The following is a 20,118-nucleotide window of genomic DNA, read 5'->3' as shown; positions in this document are numbered from 1 at the left end:
CGTATGAAATCGAGCCATTGTCTTCGTCCTCGTCGACTCAGCCCCGCACCGACATTGTTCACGTTGTCCGTCTGTAGCCCTATCACATACCGGAACTCACCGACCATCCTCGCGACCGTCTTTGCCCGGGCGCTCCTAGTCGGTGCTTTCACCGCCGGCGGGTAATCTTATGTGCCGCTTACCTAGAGGACGAAGAGGAAGAGGACGTGTTCGTTGCTGCTTTCGCCATCTTGGTTGTCACCCCTACCTCTGTGGTTGTGTAAATACTGTAAATACAGCCTTCTTCTGTCGTCTCCCCGTAACAGTATTTTCTATTAAAGGAACACACCACCTAATACTTACCTAGTGATGTTGCGCTTCAGATATGCGTAATGTTTGCTTTTTGATCAACAATGTACACAAGTATGAACCTAGTCAGCCGTTCACGATGCGTGGCCCTTGGGCAAGTGGTTCAACTTTGGCCGAGTGGCTGAATCGAGAGACGTGCCGACAAACAGAAAGACAGACAGAAAGACAGACCAAAATTTCTGCGTTTAAGTTCCCCAAGAAAGACTATCGTCTTTAAAAATAGCTCTCCGACGCTCGCCTGGCTGTGACACCGCGTTCGCCGCTCGCCCTGTGAGAAGTATCGGCCAGGCAAGAGGCAAGACACGACGTGCCTAGCGTTTCTCTTCGCATTTCACGACGCTTTGAAGGAGTGCACATCGAGCGAGTATCAGTGTTCATTAATGTGCTTGTTGATGCCATATCTGCGCGGGTCTCACCATGCGCGGTGTCCACGTATATGTTAAGAACTTCAGCTATCCCAAGGGTTAAATCAAGATCATGGGCGTTAGTCGTCAGTACGGAGATCTGCCACTGGGCGTCAACGTGAGTGCGTCCAAATCAGGCAGTGCTACAATGCCAAACAACAATAGGCATTATACAAGCTCTGATATAGCAATGCACTAAAACAATCAACTGCTTCTGCAACGACACGTTTCACTTTCGTTTTATACAGAGGGATGACACAGGGATCAACCATCTTTTTTGTGATATTTATGTCCTTGGTGCGCTATGTCCCAGCTGTGGGTGAGGACAGTTGTTTTAGCACCACCAGCTACGCATGAGAGCCAATACAAGCTTCGCTTGAAAACACCCGCGCAGATATTCTTTTAAGAGTGCAATAAGCGATCTGTAATGTGTAGTGAAAACCAACAGAGAAGGAGGAAGGAAACAAAAAAGGAGAAGGCAGGGAGGTTAACCAGACATACTTCCGGTTGGCTACCCTACACTGGGGGATTAGGAAAGGGCAATAGAAAGATGAGAAATAGAGAGGACGGAAGAGGAGAAAAATTATAAAAGAAGGTAGAGAATTTACTGGAGTTTGCGGGATCGAACCACAGGTCAGAGGCATCCGCACAAACCAAACCCGTCGTCCTCAAAAAGCACAAGAGTGCTTTCACTGCCTTGTGGGCGAAAGATGTGGACGGTGCTGTAGTAGCAGCTGCACAAAAAGTGGCCGATCATCCAGTCGCCGCAGTGCGTCGGAAATTGCTTGTCTCCCCGAGGAAAACGAGGACAGCGGCACAGCAAGTGTTCGATGTTTTCTTCGGTGCAGCAAACATCGCATGCCGCCCTGTCAGTCATTCTGGTTAACGTTGTATATGCCTTCGTAAAAGCAACTCCCAACCAATGGCGATAGAGAGGCGAAGCTTCGCGTCAATGAAGGCTGGATGGGGGTCGGAGTTGCAGTGAAGGGTTCACTTGATGCAGTCTGGCATGCCTTATGTTAGGCGCGTCCCACTCCGTCAGTGTGAGACGGCAGGCCAGTTGTCAGATCTGTCTCGCAGCGTCCGCCTTTGAGAGCGGAATCGGAACGATGTTTGTTTCCTGATGTGATGCGCGAGCAGCATTACCTGCGGAATCATTTCCACTGATACCACAACGGTCAGGTAACCACTGAAAGATACTATCTTGGCCCTTTAGTATTACGTGGGGGTGATGTTTAACGGTTTCGTAACCAATAGACAATGAGAGCAAAGAAGGTAGAGAGGATATCATTTGTAGTCTTTTTACTGCATTGTGGTAATTATCATATTAATGTCAAGCAATACAACTTGCCGGCGGGACGGTCCGAACGTGCAATCGTCGGATAATGCGTCCGATGCACTACCAATTGAGCTACACAGCAGACGTCGTCTAGTGCACTTTATCGTGACGCCAGCTGGCAAAAAAAGTGTGCCACACCCGCCGTCATTCTAACACTCCCAATTTTACATGCACAGAAATACCCGATAATGTGGACGGGAGGACGACCGCCGCTGTAGATTATTTAGTAGAGCATTGGGCGCGTCATCCAAAGGTTGCAAGTTCGGTCCCTGCCAGAGGCAAGTTGTCTTTTTGTCCGCTTTGATTTCTTCGCATTTATATCATATTTCAAATAAACACAGATTAAAGACAACCAACACCTACCCCTATACCTTCCTTGGCCTCATTGTCTGTTCCCTTTCATCAAGGTTGTGTTTAACAAAGAAAAACAAGCCCTTAAATTTAGCTTCCGTTGTGTAAGTATAGCTTTTTACCGAAGGAAAGTGTGTATATATTCGCGGCTTCCACTGCAACCTTGTTTTGGGCGCCGTTGGCGTAGCGTCTTTCATCGCCTTTCTAGCATTCCTGAGCATCTGGAATTACCCAAGGAGAGGCCCATCCTACGATAATCGAAACCCGTAGTATTTAGCATTAAGTTTTCACGAAGTCGTAATTTTACGGATATCCGCACTGTTTAATGTTTAATATGAACTTCACACGTAGTCCTGCACATGGCTTTTATACCATCGTTATGAAATTTTCCTGCAGGGCTTTAATAGCAATCGTTTTCCTTTTACATTTTTGTTATGATAGCAATCACGTGGACACTATGGACGCAATTTTGCTGTCGTCCTCACCGTCGCCGTGAGGTTCCGTAAAAAATACAACGGCGATGAAATCGTGCCGCACGGCGTATATTTTATGTGCGAGTGAAAGCGTGCGAGAGTAGTCTGAGATTACGGCTCAGCATACAGCGAATGCGTTGGCCATCTTCCGTAGCACGAAAGGCACATGTGGGTGGGGGGTGGGGGCTCATGGTTAGGTGTGGCTGCGCGGCTTCTGCAGCAGCAGCCTATTTTGACCGGCCGGGCGCGGTCACGCTCACCCTAGCTTGACAGAAATCAGCACACGGCTCACACCTTTGCACGTGCGTGTTCTGTCCCCTCAGTTGGCGTTTAAGTGATAGACAACACGAAGGTCCATTTGCTCGCTGCAGTGGTCGTATTTTCTTATGCCAGGGCTTCGTTGAGTACCTACCACCAGGTACCTACCGGTAAAATAGGGACAAGCGCACTTCCGGCCTGATGCTCGGCAGAACGAAGTTCATAGTCGCTTGGGAGGGCACCCACCCTGTGGGAAATTGGCGGCATAGGACCGCCAGACCTAAAAATAAGGTCATCCTCTTTTTTTACGCCATTTTAGATGTTAAGAAGTTAGCTGCTTGTCTGGCTTCCTATAATGTTCACTGTAACCCTCACTGTAGTCCTTTTATCACCGTGTTATCGGTTCCGCTCATTACTCAACGTCTTATCGTGATCATCCTCCCGCCACTGTTCTGCTGTTGTCGTCACACAAAAATGCGCTGTTTCACGCTATTGAAACCCTAATTTCTAATTTATGGGTTGCATAGACTAAAGGGTGGACAGATTACTGCAATAAGAAGGGTAGCGTTATGGGTGCGCGGTCCGAAGTTATTCAGCCCAGAAAATTCAGAATGCCAGAAGAAAATTGCCTACCCAAATTTGGATTTCCGCGCGGCCGCATGACCACATTACTTTTGCCACTGACGTCGCGCAGCACTGCCAAAGGAATGAGCTTGAAGGGCCTACGTAGCAGTGGCGTAGACAGAGGTGGCACACCGGGTCCGTGCCCCTCTCCCATATTTTTTTGCCATGGCATATAGAGCACAAAATGACACTGGAGGTGACCAAAGAGGTGCCCAAGGCGGTGCCCATTCAAATGACCAAGGAGCCCCCCCCCCCCCCCCCAAAAAAAAAGACGTCTGCTTACGTCCCTGCTACGTAGAGATAGTACGCACCCCGTTGTTGCCTGTTTTATCCAATGCACTGACTATGCCGATTTATTTATTCTTATCAACACGCAAGGCTGTTGTTGGACATGAGCGTCATTACTCTTCAGAATCCTCCTTTTTCACGACCGCCCCGCGCATACGCTCTCCCCTGGCGGGAAAGTCGCTAAACGTCTCATCATCTCGGAGGCTTGTCTTCTGGCAATACCGGTTGTCCCGGCCCCTACCAAGACCCCTACCAAAACGGCAGAGGGCAGCACAGGAAAATGAAAGAGGCGGATTAGAGCGGGCACTTCCTCTTCGAAGCGAGGCCTTTGAGCGTCATTGCAAAATAGACAACGATATTCGATGGCAGCGAGCCAACTCCCCGAACTCGCTTTCCGGACCACCGAGAAAGGCTCACAACGACAACTACGCAACACCACCGCCATGCGGGAGCCCACATCTGAGCGATGACGCAGTGATGGTAAATGAAAGATTCCTTAGAAGAAGTGAGCGTTGGGCGAGTTGGTAATGCATTCCAGATTGCATTTTGCGTGAAAAAAACACGAACACGAAGGGAAGGCTACGTAGCCTTCCCTTCGTGTTCGTGTTTTTTTCGCCCAAAATGCAATCTGGAAAGATTCCTGTCCCCCAACCCCCTTTTTTTGTAGCAGAGATGCATTAGGAGCATTTGGTCAATCTGTTGCGTCCATCCGTGACCAGGAAAAAAAAATGATGTGACCTGCTCCAACGAAGTCATGACGTCATCATGACGTCACAAATAGCCTACACCTGAGAAGTCATGATTACGCCATCCTAACGTCGCAGGAGCACGTCATGATTTCACGTCTTCGATCGGTCAAAGATGGGTCGATCACGGAGACAGTGACACCGTCCGAGGCTGCGCAAGAAACTCACGCGCACTGATACTGTATGGCTTTCGTACGTATTTCGTTGCGTAAGTCGAGTCTATGCGCGGCGTTGGCGCATCGTTCGTGGCAAATGTGCGTCGACCATTCATCGTGAGAACGCCCGAATCGCTTATGAAGAACGCTGACGAGAGCAGATGCGGTAGTGCGCCCGTCAGCTCCGCTGGTCACCCATCTATTATCTAATGGAACGGCTCCAACTTTTAGGTGCGAAACACCTTAGGGTCTAGGCGTGTCGGCGTGCATCGTCGTCTGCTGTCGTGACGGTCCATTTGCTTCAGCGAAAGAGAGCGCGCCACCACCTCAGCGGACGCCGTATGGCGAGAGAAAGCGAACGGCGCGCGTTGACTATGGAAGCGATCTTTCTGCGATGAACGCTGAACTACCAGCTCTCAAGGAACGAGAAAGTGCCATCCGCCGCACATTGCAGTGCACGTTCGCAGCGTGCGTGTAACTAAAAGCGGACTACGGGTCACTGCGTCTAATCTTTCTTCTGTCTCTCATTGCCCATTAGCAGTGATTTTGCTGTGGGAAACACCGGAATACACTGCATGCTTCGCCCCTCCACAGGTTTCACGTTAGTGGAGCTGAAACGCGCTTCCCTACATGCTTCGCCCCTCCCCTCCCCAATGTTTTTCTTGACAAGACGGGTGCTACATATTGCTATGCGCGTGCTTGCGTAGAACCTGTAATTTGCTATAGATCTTCCGTCAGCGCGCAATCATGCGCCGGCGAAGTGATAATGCATGCTTTGAGAACGACAGCTCTACTGAGGGAGGGCTCTAAAGCTTCCCTCAGGCATTTCTAGCGCATTCTCGACTGTACAACTTGCTCGCCAGCGCTGAATCTCAGAGCCAGCGTCCCGATCGTGTTTTGTAGGTGTAGTGCTCTTCCTAACATCGAAGCTGTTCTTAGTTCAGGCTTTCATGTCCGGGGTTGGCGTAGAAGTGATCACGTGGTCTTGCAGTGTGGCGAGTATCAGGCTCGCTGGGAAAGGGAGGGCTGCGCAGGGCTGCGAGATGCGAGGGCGGAGGATGTCGAGGGGCGAACCTTCGAGAAACGCACCAAGATGGGGTGACAGTGAGGCGCAGTGGAGTGTAAAATAGCATGTCAGTGTCAGCGTTCCAGAGTTCGCGCTTTCAGAAAGGCGAACATTTCACCTTCTCCCGATAAAGAAGCCACTAGACGTGAGGGTCAGCGAGAGCTGACGCTAACCCGCCGTAGTGGTCTAGTGGTTGTGGTGCTCGACTGCTGACCCGAAGGACGCGGGATCGAATCCCGGCCACGGCGGCCGCATTCTCGATGAAGGCGAAAATGCTTGGGCCCCGTGTACTTAGATTTAGGTGCACGTCAAAGAATCCCAGGTGGTCCTCCACTACGGCGTCCCTCATAATATCTTGGTTTCGGGACGTAAAATGCCAACAATTATAAAGAGCTGACGCGAGGACAGGCATTTCGTCGCCGAGCCAACTGCGATGTTCGCGCAAGGGAGGCCGAAGCTAAGCGACAGTGAAGAGAAGACTTGAGAAACATAGAAGTACAATATAGCCTGATGAATGACGGGCTTATAAGCTACGCTGTTTCGACAGTGTGCGCGAAGTGTAGCTGGCTGGATTTTTTGGTACGACCGCGTCTATTTGGAAAAAAGAACACAAAACCCAAAGTAATTCTCCTTTCTGATGCAACGTTACATTGAGGTGCAAGAAGGTTTAACATGAGTACTTATCATCTAGTTAAGCTCCTTGCTCTTCAACGCATAAAGATTACATTGCCTCCAAACCCGGAGGCAGTAGACACTCACGCTAGGCGCAGAAAGCTTTTGGGGGGGCTGGCAGAAGGATCAGCACAATCAAATGAGAAGAGATAAATTACGGCTTTCGCGTTCGAGTCGCCTTAGGTGCAGGCTAAGTTATGAATCGTATGCATTTTTATCAAAGCCGAACGGTTTCAGATTTCCGTATAGGTAAAAAAGCGTTAGGTTGAACGAGGCCTTTGCTGGACAGTAAGCCAAGAAGGCTTGAGTTTAAAACCCCACTGGAACGCGAACCGCGAAGTTCCAAAAGCGAATGCAGCATAACAACGACCTTTTTTAGCTGCTCTCGAGCGATGAACTGTCGTTTGCAGCATTTCATCACAAATGAATGTTTACATAGCGGTGAATATTCCCGACGTCACCATGCTTCTACGATTAGGTCGCCCTTTACGCAGCGTTCTTTTAGGGGCGAAGCTCCTTAAAGCGGCACCCGTTCGTCCCTCGTAGTCGTAGTGCGTAACCAGTCGTAACGCTAGTACCAGATCTTGACTCCAAGGTGGTGCCGGTGGGAGATTTCTCCTGTGCGTTGTTGAACAATAAAAAATTCGCAGCGTGCGCGTTAACTAAAAGCCGAATTCTTCTGTCTCTCTAATACTAAAGCTTTAGCGCAAAACGAGCACGGCGGACAAAGAAACGACGAAGACAGGCGCTAACTTCCAACTATCGTTTATTAAAGCAACACACACATATATACTTGTCACATGTGATTACATAGATATCAGTCAACGCAAAAAAGGGGACATTTTTATAAAAAGCAGCAAAACTACGCAGGACCTACACGTGCGGGTGAATTTAAGTAATCTAGTTCCTTTTTTGTTAGTGCGATGGATGGCTTGCTGATGCAACTTCCATTAGCAATCGCTGCCGCCTCAATGATGAGCCTGATGCTATCCTTAGGGTGAGATGCCAACACTGATGTACTGTCAAATAAAGGCACGCATTTACATTCTGCGCAATGAGCCGCCAAGAAACCATCACTGCCTTTTTTCACTTTCTGATTGTCCTCGAGCAATCTCACATTCAGGCATCTGCCTGTCTGTCCGACGTAACTTTGACCACAAGACAAAGGGATGTGATACACTACGCCCTTCACACATTCGACAAATTTGTTTCGGTGCCTAATTTTGCAGCTATTGGAAGGCCTTCCTACCGGACTGGTTCTGGCACATAACTGCGGCAACTTATTAGGCGCTGAAAACACAACTGATATCCCCGCTCTTTGACCAATCTTTTTCAGATTGTGGGATATACCATGCAGGTATGGAATGACAGCCACCTTCTTACGCACTGCTGCCTGCGAATTAGTGCACGGGTCACTGCTCTTCGAACAATTTCGGAGCTTCTCTGAAACAGATACCAGCAGGTGACGTGGATAACCAGCTGCCTTCAAGCGAGCAATCTGCCCGCAGAAGCTTTCTTGCATCGAATGGTAGCAGGACTTGGTCAAAGCGTTGTGTAGACAGGCACGAGCAATTCCGCGCTTGACAAGCTTGCTGTGTGCAGAGGCAAAAGGCAACAAGGGTTTTTTCGCACGAGGCTCATATCTCCAACATATGTGGTTACTCGAAAAGGAAAGCCTAAGGTCCAAGAATCCCAGGGATCCGTTCTCAGGAATCTCGTACGTGAGAGTTAGCGGCTTTAGGCAATCCTTGAACAGTGCCAATGCTTGCTGCAGGGAAGTATTAAAGGCTCTATCGTCACACTCAAACAACATTAAATAGTCATCAACAAAACGGAAGCATTTCCTAACAGTTTCCTGTAAGCGTTCTTGAACCTTTCTATCCATGTGCGCCAAGAACAGTTCATAAGCACTGGGGCTATACAGGAACCAATGCAGACGCCACTTTTTTGCAAAAAGACACTTCCGTTCCAGTCGGCATAGGTAGAAGTGAGATAAAGTTTGAGCAAATCAAGGAAATCGGAAACTGCGACACCGCACTCATTCTGGAATGCTACCGCACCAAATTCAAATATCGCTTCTTCTATGACACCACAAAGAGCTTGATGAGGGATCGAGTAATATAAGTCTATCGATATAAAAGACTTATATTACTCAATCCCTCTTCAAGCTCTTTGTGGTGTCATAGAAGAAGCGATATTTGAATTTGGTGCGGTAGCATTCCAGAATGAGTGCGGTGTCGCAGTTTCCGATTTCCTTGATTTGCTCAAACTTTATCTCACTTCTACCTATGCCGACTGGAACGGAAGTGTCTTTTTGCAAAAAAGTGACGTCTGCATTGGTTCCTGTATAGCCCCAGTGCTTAGTGACCTGTTCTTGGCGCACATGGATAGAAATGTTCAAGAACGCTTACAGGAAACTAATGTTAGGAAATGGTTCCGTTTTGTTGATGACTATTTAATGTTGTTTGAGTGTGACGATAGAGCTTTTAATACTTCCCTGCAGCAAGCATTGGCACTGTTCAAGGATTGTCTAAAGCCGCTAACTCTCACGTACGAGATTCCTGAGAACGGATCCCTGAGATTCTTGGACCTTAGGCTTTCCCTTTCGAGTAACCACATATGTTGGAGATATGAGCCTCGTGCGAAAAAACCCTTGTTGCCTTTTGCCTCTGCACACAGCAAGCTTGTCAAGCGCGGAATTGCTCGTGCCTGTCTACACAACGCTTTGACCAAGTCCTGCTACCATTCGATGCAAGAAAGCTTCTGCGGGCAGATTGCTCGCTTGAAGGCAGCTGGTTATCCACGTCACCTGCTGGTATCTGTTTCAGAGAAGCCCCGAAAGTGTTCGAAGAGCAGTGACCCGTGCACTAATTCGCAGGCAGCAGTGCGTAAGAAGGTGGCTGTCATTCCATACCTGCATGGTATATCCCACAATCTGAAAAAGATTGGTCAAAGAGCGGGGATATCAGTTGTGTTTTCAGCGCCTAATAAGTTGTCGCAGTTATGTGCCAGAACCAGTCCGGTAGGAAGGCCTTCCAATAGCTGCAAAATTAGGCACCGAAACAAATTTGTCGAATGTGTGAAAGGCGTAGTGTATCACATCTCTTTGTCTTGTGGTCAAAGTTACGTCGGACAGACAGGCAGATGCCTGAATGTGAGATTGCTCGAGCACAATCAGAAAGTGAAAAAAAGCAGTGATGGTTTCTTGGCGGCTCATTGCGCAGAATGTAAATGCGTGCCTTTATTTGACAGTACATCAGTGTTGGCATCTCACCCTAAGGATAGCATCAGGCTCATCATTGAGGCGGCAGCGATTGCTAATGGAAGTTGCATCAGCAAGCCATCCATCGCACTAACAAAAAAGGAACTAGATTACTTAAATTCACCCGCACGTGTAGGTCCTGCGTTGTTTTGCTGCTTTTTATAAAAAATGTCCCCTTTTTTGCGTTGACTGATATCTGTGTAATCACATGTGACAAGTATATATGTGTGTGTTGCTTTTATAAACGATAGTTGGAAGTTAGCGCCTGTCTTCGTCGTTTCTTTGTCCGCCGTGCTCGTTTTGCGCTAAAGCTTTAGTATTGTGGAATACCAACTAGCCCGCTCTCACACCTTGCTTCTGTCTCTCATTTCCCATTAGCAGCCATTGGCATGTTCCAGTAGGAAACGTTAGTAGAAGTAGAAGTGCAAGTGTTAGCTAAAAGCCGACTTCTTCTGTCTCTCATTCCCATTAGCAGCCGTTGTTTACCTCCAAGGTAGTGCCTGGTGAGATTTTTCCTGTGCGTGATTAAACAATAAAAATTTTGTTCAAAACGCCGTTGATTGATGAAATAAACCAACGAAAGACGCCAGATGTTTTCTAAAAGCAAAACGAAAAGACGCCAGCTACTTAACGAAAGACGCCAGATGTTTTCTAAAGCAATGGTTTTCCAAACAATGAAAATTCACAGCGTACATGTAAAAGTAAATTGACCTGCAAGTCGTCATAACTCTCATCGAACCTTTAGTATAAACGCGCCCGATCTGACGTCGGTGATGATGTACTGGGCAGAATTCACGGAAGATTCACGGTTTACCGATGAACCTCCGCAGCTTCGCCCATTCATCATCATTCACTCCGTGGATATGCTGTGTTTTTTTTTAACTACACTCTTATTCAGGCCCCCCTTGAAGTGCTGGATATAGTCAGAAAACAGGACATTTTTCGTCTAGCTGCCTGGATATAGCCAGCATTTAACCAGGACCTGATTAAAAGTGTACCAATGTTAAAATTCACTTAACGGCAGGGTGCAACATGTCGTACGTCCTGTGCTGTAACCCCATATGTGCTTGAATGAACGATGCGAGGCTGAGCCTTTGTCAGGCGTTGCATAATACCTTTAGCCCAAATTCTGTTGGTTTATAAGCTTTAGTTTGAGGAGAAATGAAAAGTTGTGTAGTCGTTATTTAAAAAAAGTGGAACTTCAGAAGCGAATTAGCTGTTTACTTGTACACTTGGGTCTCACAGGTGATTCTGAATGACAACGGTTCCGGCGGAAACTTCTGGCTCCCTGAGCAAAATGCTGTACTCCACTGCATCACATCTTGTGATCTCTGTATTCTTGTTGCATTAATGAGCATTTGTAGCCTCCATGTCTTCTTCTACTTTTGGCTTTTGGACGAATTCTTGCTTTCTCATAGTAGAATGCGTAGTTCTCTAAATTATCAACCATTTTTAGAGGGATGGCTCTATCCCTCCCGGTAATAACACAGCAAACGCTTCGTTGCGTGCTTCTGATCTTCCAGCCCGACCAAGGTTAACGCCGAACAAAGACCATCAGTGAAACACTAGTGCGCCGAGTTCGCGAAAACGAACAGCGGCTTAAGGTGAGCCTTTCGTGCCGCCGCCGCCAGAGGCGCTGCCAGCATCCATGCTCACTACGCGTCTGTGCGTTGCAATGCGACACAATGGCTACCTTGTCGCGGCGTGTAGTAGAAGCGTGTAGACTTCTAGTCGCCCTTTTCTAAGCCGAGACATGCGATAAAGGTATATCGCTACAAAACATTCGTGTCGTCCTTTCCCAAAGCAAGCCAAACTGAGCTATCACTCACAAACTTAGTTTAGCGGCTTTCAACAACGGCCATTTTTTTTAAAATGCGAAGCATTTCTTAACGGACCTAAGGCACTTTGAGCGTTTCTATCTATCTATCTACGTATCTATCTATCTAGCCGCCTACCTTCCGCGAGCTCTCGTGATGACCTTCGTAGAGACCTTCGTACTGATTTTGTGTAGAGGAAAATTGGTATGCATAAAGGATAAAATCACACCATCTCCCGCTAAAGGGGACCAGGAGGCGATGCGAAGCAGCGTTTCGGCATGTCGAGCCCGCATTTCAGAGGAGTAGTAGAGAGGGGAAGAGGAAGCAGAGAGAGGGAAAGGGGGCGAGAGTAGTGGAAAGGGCGAGGGGAAAGGGGGAGTGGAGAGAGGAGAAGTGAAGAGAGGGAAATGGAGTGGAGAGGAGGTGTGTGGACAGCGTTTGCGTAGGCGCGGTAAGGGTGGTCACGCCGCACACCACCAGTTTGAACTCCGCCATAAGATGCTTCGCATCTGAAAACCAGCGGAAGACACAGGACACAGGGGGTAATGACTGTGTCAGTGACACGTGAGTGCATCTATATGACCAAGCGATGATCTTTCTGAACGCGATTATTGTTGGCTTAATTGTCGTTTATTTTTCTGTTTTAGGCGAAGCATGCTTGCTTACACATGCGCAAAGTGGTTGCTGGTGGGTTTAAATAAGGCTTTCAAGCGCGCTTTTCTGTTCATTTGTAAGTGCCAGCCTGTCCCGTCGACTTCTTTTCGCTGTGTCCTGTTTCTTCCGCTGGTAATAAATGCGAACCATTTCTTAGCGAACCTCAGGCATTTTGGCTGTTTCCATCTACGTATCTATCTATCTATCTATCTATCTAGCCGCCTACGTCCGGGGGCTCTCCTGGTCGTCTCCATTACTTGTAATATATGAATATTGGCATAGGAGGGGGTCAGTGTATGACTAACACGATTCACTGGTCATGACATGAATAACGCAAAATATCTGTCGCGTACGTCGTGAAACCCTTTCTCTCAGTCACGTGTGGCACATACCCGTATACCACAGTTCATGTTATGCGGGTATGTGCCACAGGCGATACAGAGTCTCAACCAACACAGTAACCACGAACACAGACATTGACACTCAAGAAAAGTGACAACACTATTTGTTGGGATTTTATGTCCAAAAACCACGATATGAATATGAGAGACGCCGTAGTGAAGGGCTCTGGAAATTTTGACCATCGGGTATTCTTTAACATGTACCGAGGTCGCACAGTACACGGGCATCTAGCATTTTGCCTTCATCGAAATGCGACCGCCGCGGCCGGGATCGAACCCGCGACCTTCGGGTCAGCAGCCGAGCACCGTAACCGCTACACCACCGTGGCGGACGGAAGAAAAGTGAGGAAGCAGAGGACAGAACAGCCCTGAAAGACGCTCAACGACCATCCACTCGTCCACGTGGTCCACAACGTGGACCACGTGGATTACGCATTAACCCGGGCTCAATGCTTCCTACAATAAATCTGCTGAGAGAACCAGGCCTCTCATCATTACCGATGACTTCAACATCGATTTATCAAACCCCAACTACGCTTCTTCCTTATACAGGCCATCAAAAGACCTCGCTGCCACGTCCACGATCGGAGCAATCATAAATTATTTCATCGTAAGAGGCATCCAGGATTTCCACCAGCTGCACTATACCTCGCACTTCACTACACTATAATACCCTTGTTACACAGGCAAATTAACCGCAGTTACGACCAACCACGGTTAGCGCGAACCACGATTCGCCGATGTTACCCGGCGCACAAGCGTCCTCGATTAAAGCGGACTTGCTGTTATTGCAGCGTACACTTTCGCATCCTTTGAGGTGCTCCGTAGATGACGCAAATTGTTTTCCTAAAGCCTAATCAGGCTTTCCGTGATACGTTCAGTCCAATTCGTTCGTTTTTGACGAACGCTCGCCGGCGTGCACACGTTCGTCATGGAGGCCGCCACTTTCTCGGTTAACCGCGAAACCGAGGTCGCCAAGCTCGGTTTGGTACAACCGCGGTTAGCGGCATGACCGCGGTTTCGCATACCGTGTAACATAAGCGAACCGGGGTTACACTAATGTACACGATGTAATAAACATTACATTTCAATTTCTATGATTCGGCAAGCTATATTCAAGCGTAGCTCGACCCCTGAGGAATGCACTACCGAAAGTTATGTGTGATATTCACATCGTCGCACTGTAAGGTGCACTTTGTTTCGATAATACTGACGTCTGTGCTCTAACGTGAGTGCTGATGTCACGTCTCACCATGAGTCACCCTTTAAACGCCAGTGCAGTCGACGTTCCTGGTCAGCACACGATGTGCACGCTACACTTACAAAAACACGTCAATCCACCTCGTAACGCGTGGCTCAAAGCCAAACAATGCAGCATAGACAGATACTCGCCGACTGCTTCGCATGCAACCGATTCCCACAATGCGTGGGATGTGCCGAATTTTTTTCTATGCACAATGTCATGTACGCCGTGGCCATAAAGAAAATCACGTGGTTCATTAAGCATTTGCCCAAGACAACTCGCACGAGATAGCGATCTTTCTCTTTTTCTTCTCAGTGGATATTCACGCGCTTGGCTTTATTTCTGGGGAGTTTCAAGAAAATCGAAGGTGGACTTTTTTAATTTGACTTTGAAAGTATTGCATTTTTAGAGACATGCATTTTCGGTTTGCGCTTGACCTGACTGCATTTTCCGCAAAATCGAAAATTTCTGCAGATTATTGTAAAATGACGTAGTTCGGAATGCTCAGGATGCACAACACTAACGTGCTTCGCGTGCGTAACTTTTTAGTTTGCTTTCGATGAAAAGGTACCCGCCAGCTGCACACGGCACGTCATTTTTCAAAAGTATGAAAAATGTAGAGGAAGAAGCTCGCTGAAGCTAAAAGAACATAGAAAGTATGGCCGTGGGACTTGAAAAAAAAAAGTGCTATCTTTCCTAACCTTTCAGGTCATCAGCGATTCCACAGTCGCACGTGAGTACCGAAATGTGCCGCTGTTGTGGGCGCACTGTTTTTATTTCGCTTTTTTTTTTCTTGGCTTGACGCACATAAGGTTATAACACCAGCGTACTTCTCTGCGAACTGCTGGAAAAACATAAAAGGAAACATAGTTTAGGCGGTGCGCAAATATTTGGAGCTATGTAATGAAACTACGTCAAGCAAGAGCTTTTAGGCGCTGATACTAAATAAAGAAGAAGGTAAACAACAACAACGACAGATATTGTTAACAGGCGCTGCCGTCGTCAAGAAAGACTCTACAGTTTGGGTTTTCAAGCTGCCAGCGGGGCAAACAAGCTGCAGCAACGCCCTACTGTAGCCATTCTATATTTACCGCAGGGAAAATGCAGCGAAGAAGGAAAATAGAAATAAATTCAAATAGTCGAGAAAGTTTACCGAAAGCGAACGAAATGAAAGAATTAAGGTAGAAAGGAAGACGATACATGGAACGATAAAAAATAGGTGAACTAAAGCACGAGCAGAGAGAAATCTAATAACGAAAAGTATAAATGAAGCAATAAATATAATGCAATGAAAGGAAAGACACAGGTAAGAAACCTTGTAAAAAAGTAAGCAACGCAGCAAGCTTCGATGCAGATGCTTGGCGAACTGTGAAGTTTAATGTGGGGAAGTGTCAGAAAGAGAAGGCGTGTGTTCCTCATGTGATGAAAGTGCCCTCTGGGTCCTGGAAGCTGCCGCCATATGTAAGACCTCTTTTGCTTTTTTTTTTAAGTGCTGCGTTTTCTTGTCGCGCTCTCTATGCGTGCGGCAAGTTCTTTCGGATAACCGATATTTATACTGAAGCCGATAGTGGCATTGGGAAACCGATGTTTCATCCATCGTTTTGTTCAGCGTCAGTTGTTTTCTCGCTTATAAGAAGGCGTGCGAAGGTAGGATTGCGAGCAAGGAACGAACGGAGGTCGGAAGCAACGCAGATCCGCTGCGTGCACTATATAGAAAAAAGAAATGCCTTGAGCTTTACTTGGAAATACCAGTTCTACGGCGCGCGCGCGCTCACACACACGCACGAACACACGCACGCACGAACACACACACACACACGCACACACACGCACGCACACACACACGCACACACACGCACACACACACACACACACACACACGCACGCACACACGTGCGCGCGCGCACGCGTATTCTTACAAAAAAGACCGTGTTAGAATCTACATGCAGCAAAGCTAATTCGAACCCCCGTCTTTCACCTACCGTTCAGCCGTGCAGAACATGAAGACTCTTCCTGAACATTTTTCGCCTACATTCCGTAACGATGCACAATGCCTGAAATATGGAGGACTACCACTCAACATATTATTAAGTGGAACAGGAACCTAATTAAGATGTTGGAAGTAGAATCCGGAAGTAGAAACCGGTAATGATCACACGTTCGGAATTTTGTACACGGAGAACACCCAGTGTTAAACATACAGTAGCAGACGCACGTTCAGGAACACGCGCATAAATTGTGGCGGCGTTGGCGGCGGCCAGGGAGAGAACACAATGAATAGGCCCTCGGGCGCCAAGCACCTCCCGCAAAGTTTACGAATCCTTTACTTTAAAGGATGATTGCGTAAGAGAATGCTAACTCCCTACATGACAAAATAAAGCACGAATAAAGCACGGCCTTAGCACAGTGTTTAAGAACTAATGTGTATTTCATTACACTGTCACGTGGTCGTGACGTTGACGAAGCCAGCAGACGGTGCGCTTTAGACGAAACTCTTTATTAGGGCGAACTTGTGCCCGGAAAATGAAAGGAGCAAAGTACAAGGAATTCAAGCTGTACACTGATAGCGGCGAACAGAGCGTCGGCCGTCGATAATCTATCTGTTGTTTGGCGCGCCGGCATTTATACGTGCGCATCGAACATTCGAGTCTTATCGCTGGTGGCCGAGCTAGCTGCGGAATAAACTCAACTGTTCGCGTTTACGCGCCCAAGCCTATAAGAAGATTCTACAATAATTTGGGAGCTTCGGGCGTGGTTTGCGAAAGTCAGTGGCTATACGTGTAACGGACCGGTTACATTGAAATACAAATATAGTGCGCGCCTTGCAGTTATCACCATGGACAGGCGCGCATATGCGCAGTGCGGTCAAACCGGATGCGCGCGCCTGTCATTGGTGATAACTGGACGGCGCGCACTATACCATGCGAAGGCTTGACGGTGTTCGGGTTTCATTTGACGAGCACTGTACCTTTAGTCATAATGTGTAATATTGAAAAACTAAACATTACGCGATACTCGTGGCGTCAGAATGGCATACCAGTAATGCGGCCTCAGTGCAAAAATTAGGCAAAAATTAGGCAAGAACAAGTGTCTCTTATTTCGTGCTCCGATAATGAAATTCTCATAAAGTAGTTAGCCACAGTGGAGCTTTAAAGGAGTCAAATATCTGATCGCTTTTACTTGGCTTTTCTTTCTGGCTTAGGGTCAGGAATTGTTGACGCCTACGAAGTGGGTGGGACTAAATATATTTATGAGCTGAGAGCAATGAGCTTATCATGTACAAATCTTTCCTTCCAATGCTCATCCACAAAGAATTACTATTCTTACTTATTAAATAATGAATCAACCAGTCTTGCCCTTTTTTTAGGAAATAGACCTTTGAAAGTGTTGTACGTGTGGCATTGTGGTGACTGCCCTATTTGCCTGGATTGTGAGGTTCTGCGCCTTGTTTGCTCTAATAGATTCACAAGGGTGTTACGTCATTTCTCTGAATGGCTGAAAATGGCAAGATGGCTAACTGCGATATAGTTGAGCCAACGCCTCCGCTGACTACATATCCGGAACACCGCTCTCGTTTTGCATAGAGAGCCTCCTGCGGCAGTCGATCGCGGCGCCCCGCCTCCTCCCGCGTGTTGCGACCAGGCGCCGTGTGAGAGCGCTGGCCAACTACCGCTTATTCACGTGACATGACGTTACGAGCTGCTCGGAGCCAGCTGCGAGAGCTATACGTGTTCACAAAGGAACTGTACCAAAAAGAGGAGAGAAGAGGTGTCAAAGGGCAGCGCCATATAGTTTCCTAAAATATTTACTAGAGGGACGTGTGGCGCTGCGTTTGTTGAGCCACCACGAGAATAATTTGTAGCACACGGATTTGCCTAGACTTCGGGCTTGCGGCTTCGAGCGCACTTGTGGCTTTGTGTATTGCTGTGTCTTGGCTTTTGTTTCGGATAAAAGAACGGCCCGTTGTGAACCTCGTGAGGTGATTTGAATTGGCGAGCCTCAATGGGTCGACGTGGTGAAGTGGGATTGCTGAACTTCGTGAACTTCGTCTTTCGCCAAAGCGGCTGCAGGCCACACGAAGCCATACGGAGTCGGAAGGAACGAATGCTAGGCAAATCCATGTACTAACCATCATTCCCGTGCTGGCTTAAGCACCATGCGTCGGAACTTCCATAGACACTAGCGCCATTGCTACCTCTAGTGCAGTATTCTGAAACTTTATGGGCAGCGCGGTCGATACTCACGTTGTAAGCATTGAGTTATAGGAGGCGTTGGTTGCGATTAGCACTCTGGATCAGTTTAAAATGGTCCTTCATTATCATCATCATCAGCCTGTCTACGCCCACTGCAGGGCAAAAGCCTCTCCCATGTTCCGCCAATCAACCCGGTCCTGTGCTTTCTGCTGCCACGTTATACCTACAAACTTCTTAATCTCACCCACCCACCTAATTTTTTGTCTCCCCATCACGCGTTTGCCATCTCTTGGAGTCCAGTCAGTTACCCTTAATGACCACCGGTTATCCTGCCGACGTGCTACGTGCCCGGCCATATCCATTTCTTCTTCTTGATTTGAACTATGATATCCTTAACCACCGTTTGTTCCCTGACCCACACTGCTCTCTTCCTGTCTCTTAAGGTTACTGCTATCATTTTCCTTTCCATCGCTCGCTGCGTCGTCCTCAATTGAAGTTGAACCCTCTTTGTAAGACTCCAGGCTTCTGCTCCGTAGAAAAAATGCTCCTTATGGTGCACTAAATTGCTCACGTGACAGCCTCCACGAGAGATCACGTCAGCCTCTCTTGGTTATTTGTGCGCGTATGTTGAAAGTTTTTCCCGCTAAACCTTAAGTTCCGGGCGCATAGGTATTCCAAATTACTTATTCACTTACTCGCGCAAACACGCAGGGACAAGAAGAGACTTACGAAGACAGGCGCGTAAGGACTCGTAAGTCTGTTCTTGTCCCTGTGCGTTTTAGCGAGTAAGTAAAGAATGAATTTGTTCCAAGTTGGCCGAATTGCAGTTTTGCTTCAAATTACTTCATCGAGCTTATCGAGGCAAGCGTGCCTAGCGCACTTGCTGTATTAGCAAGCTACATAATATTGATTCGCGACTAAGTTCAGCGACTCATGAAACAAACTTCTTAAAGCCAAACATTTTTAGCTAACACTCTCGAACCTTGCTGACCTTCACGAAGAGCTCGCACACGGAAAGAGGAAAGTGCAAGCGCAAGTTCGCGAACAGAAAGCGCTACGAGGAAGGTCGAAGGGGAAGGGGGGAGTACAGCGACCAACGACTCTTACGATGCATTCTTTGCCATAGGTAAATGTAATAAACTTTAGGTAACGTAATAGACTGTAGCGGCTGGACAGTATTAGATGGGCATTACTAAATCGACATGCACCCACTTGATTACCCGCTGCCTGCATAGTTACTGTATGTGCACCGCATCGAGCAAGTTCATTAACAACGAAGATGAACAGCAGCTGTTCTAACCTGAATCATGCAACGCTTCCAGCTGTATGCATGCAGTAAAACAGCTCCAGAACACAAAAAGGACCAGGTGAAAATGAACAACACGCACAGACAGCATGAATAGATTTTGGACCACCAGGCAGAAGAAGTCGAATATTCCCGCTACTTAGGCCGGCAAGTCATGAATTTAGACTTCCGGCCTACTTTAAAACTTCAGCGCAAAACGTACACCTCCCACACCTTGCTACTTAAAAAACAAAAAGAAAACATGTTAACAGCATGTACTGTGCAGTTCGACCGAATACAGTCACAAATTCCTGGAAAATTCTGTTTTCTCGGATCTAGTGGCCTCTAAACTTCTGACGCCGATTGTATACAGGGCGCCCTGTGTCCGTGTTCTTCCTCTTCGTCTGACCCTTGTGTTGTCTGGCGCTCTTCTACTGCAATCATGAATCAACTAGCCAAAACTGCGTACATTTTTTATCTCTCTCGACCAGCTGTATACACGTACGTATGTATTGCTTTTGGCTACTGCTATGATTGGC

The sequence above is a fragment of the Rhipicephalus sanguineus genome, chromosome 9 (genome assembly GCF_013339695.2).
Source record: "Rhipicephalus sanguineus isolate Rsan-2018 chromosome 9, BIME_Rsan_1.4, whole genome shotgun sequence".
NCBI lineage: Eukaryota > Metazoa > Arthropoda > Arachnida > Ixodida > Ixodidae > Rhipicephalus > Rhipicephalus sanguineus.
This window is presented reverse-complemented; position numbering follows the sequence as displayed.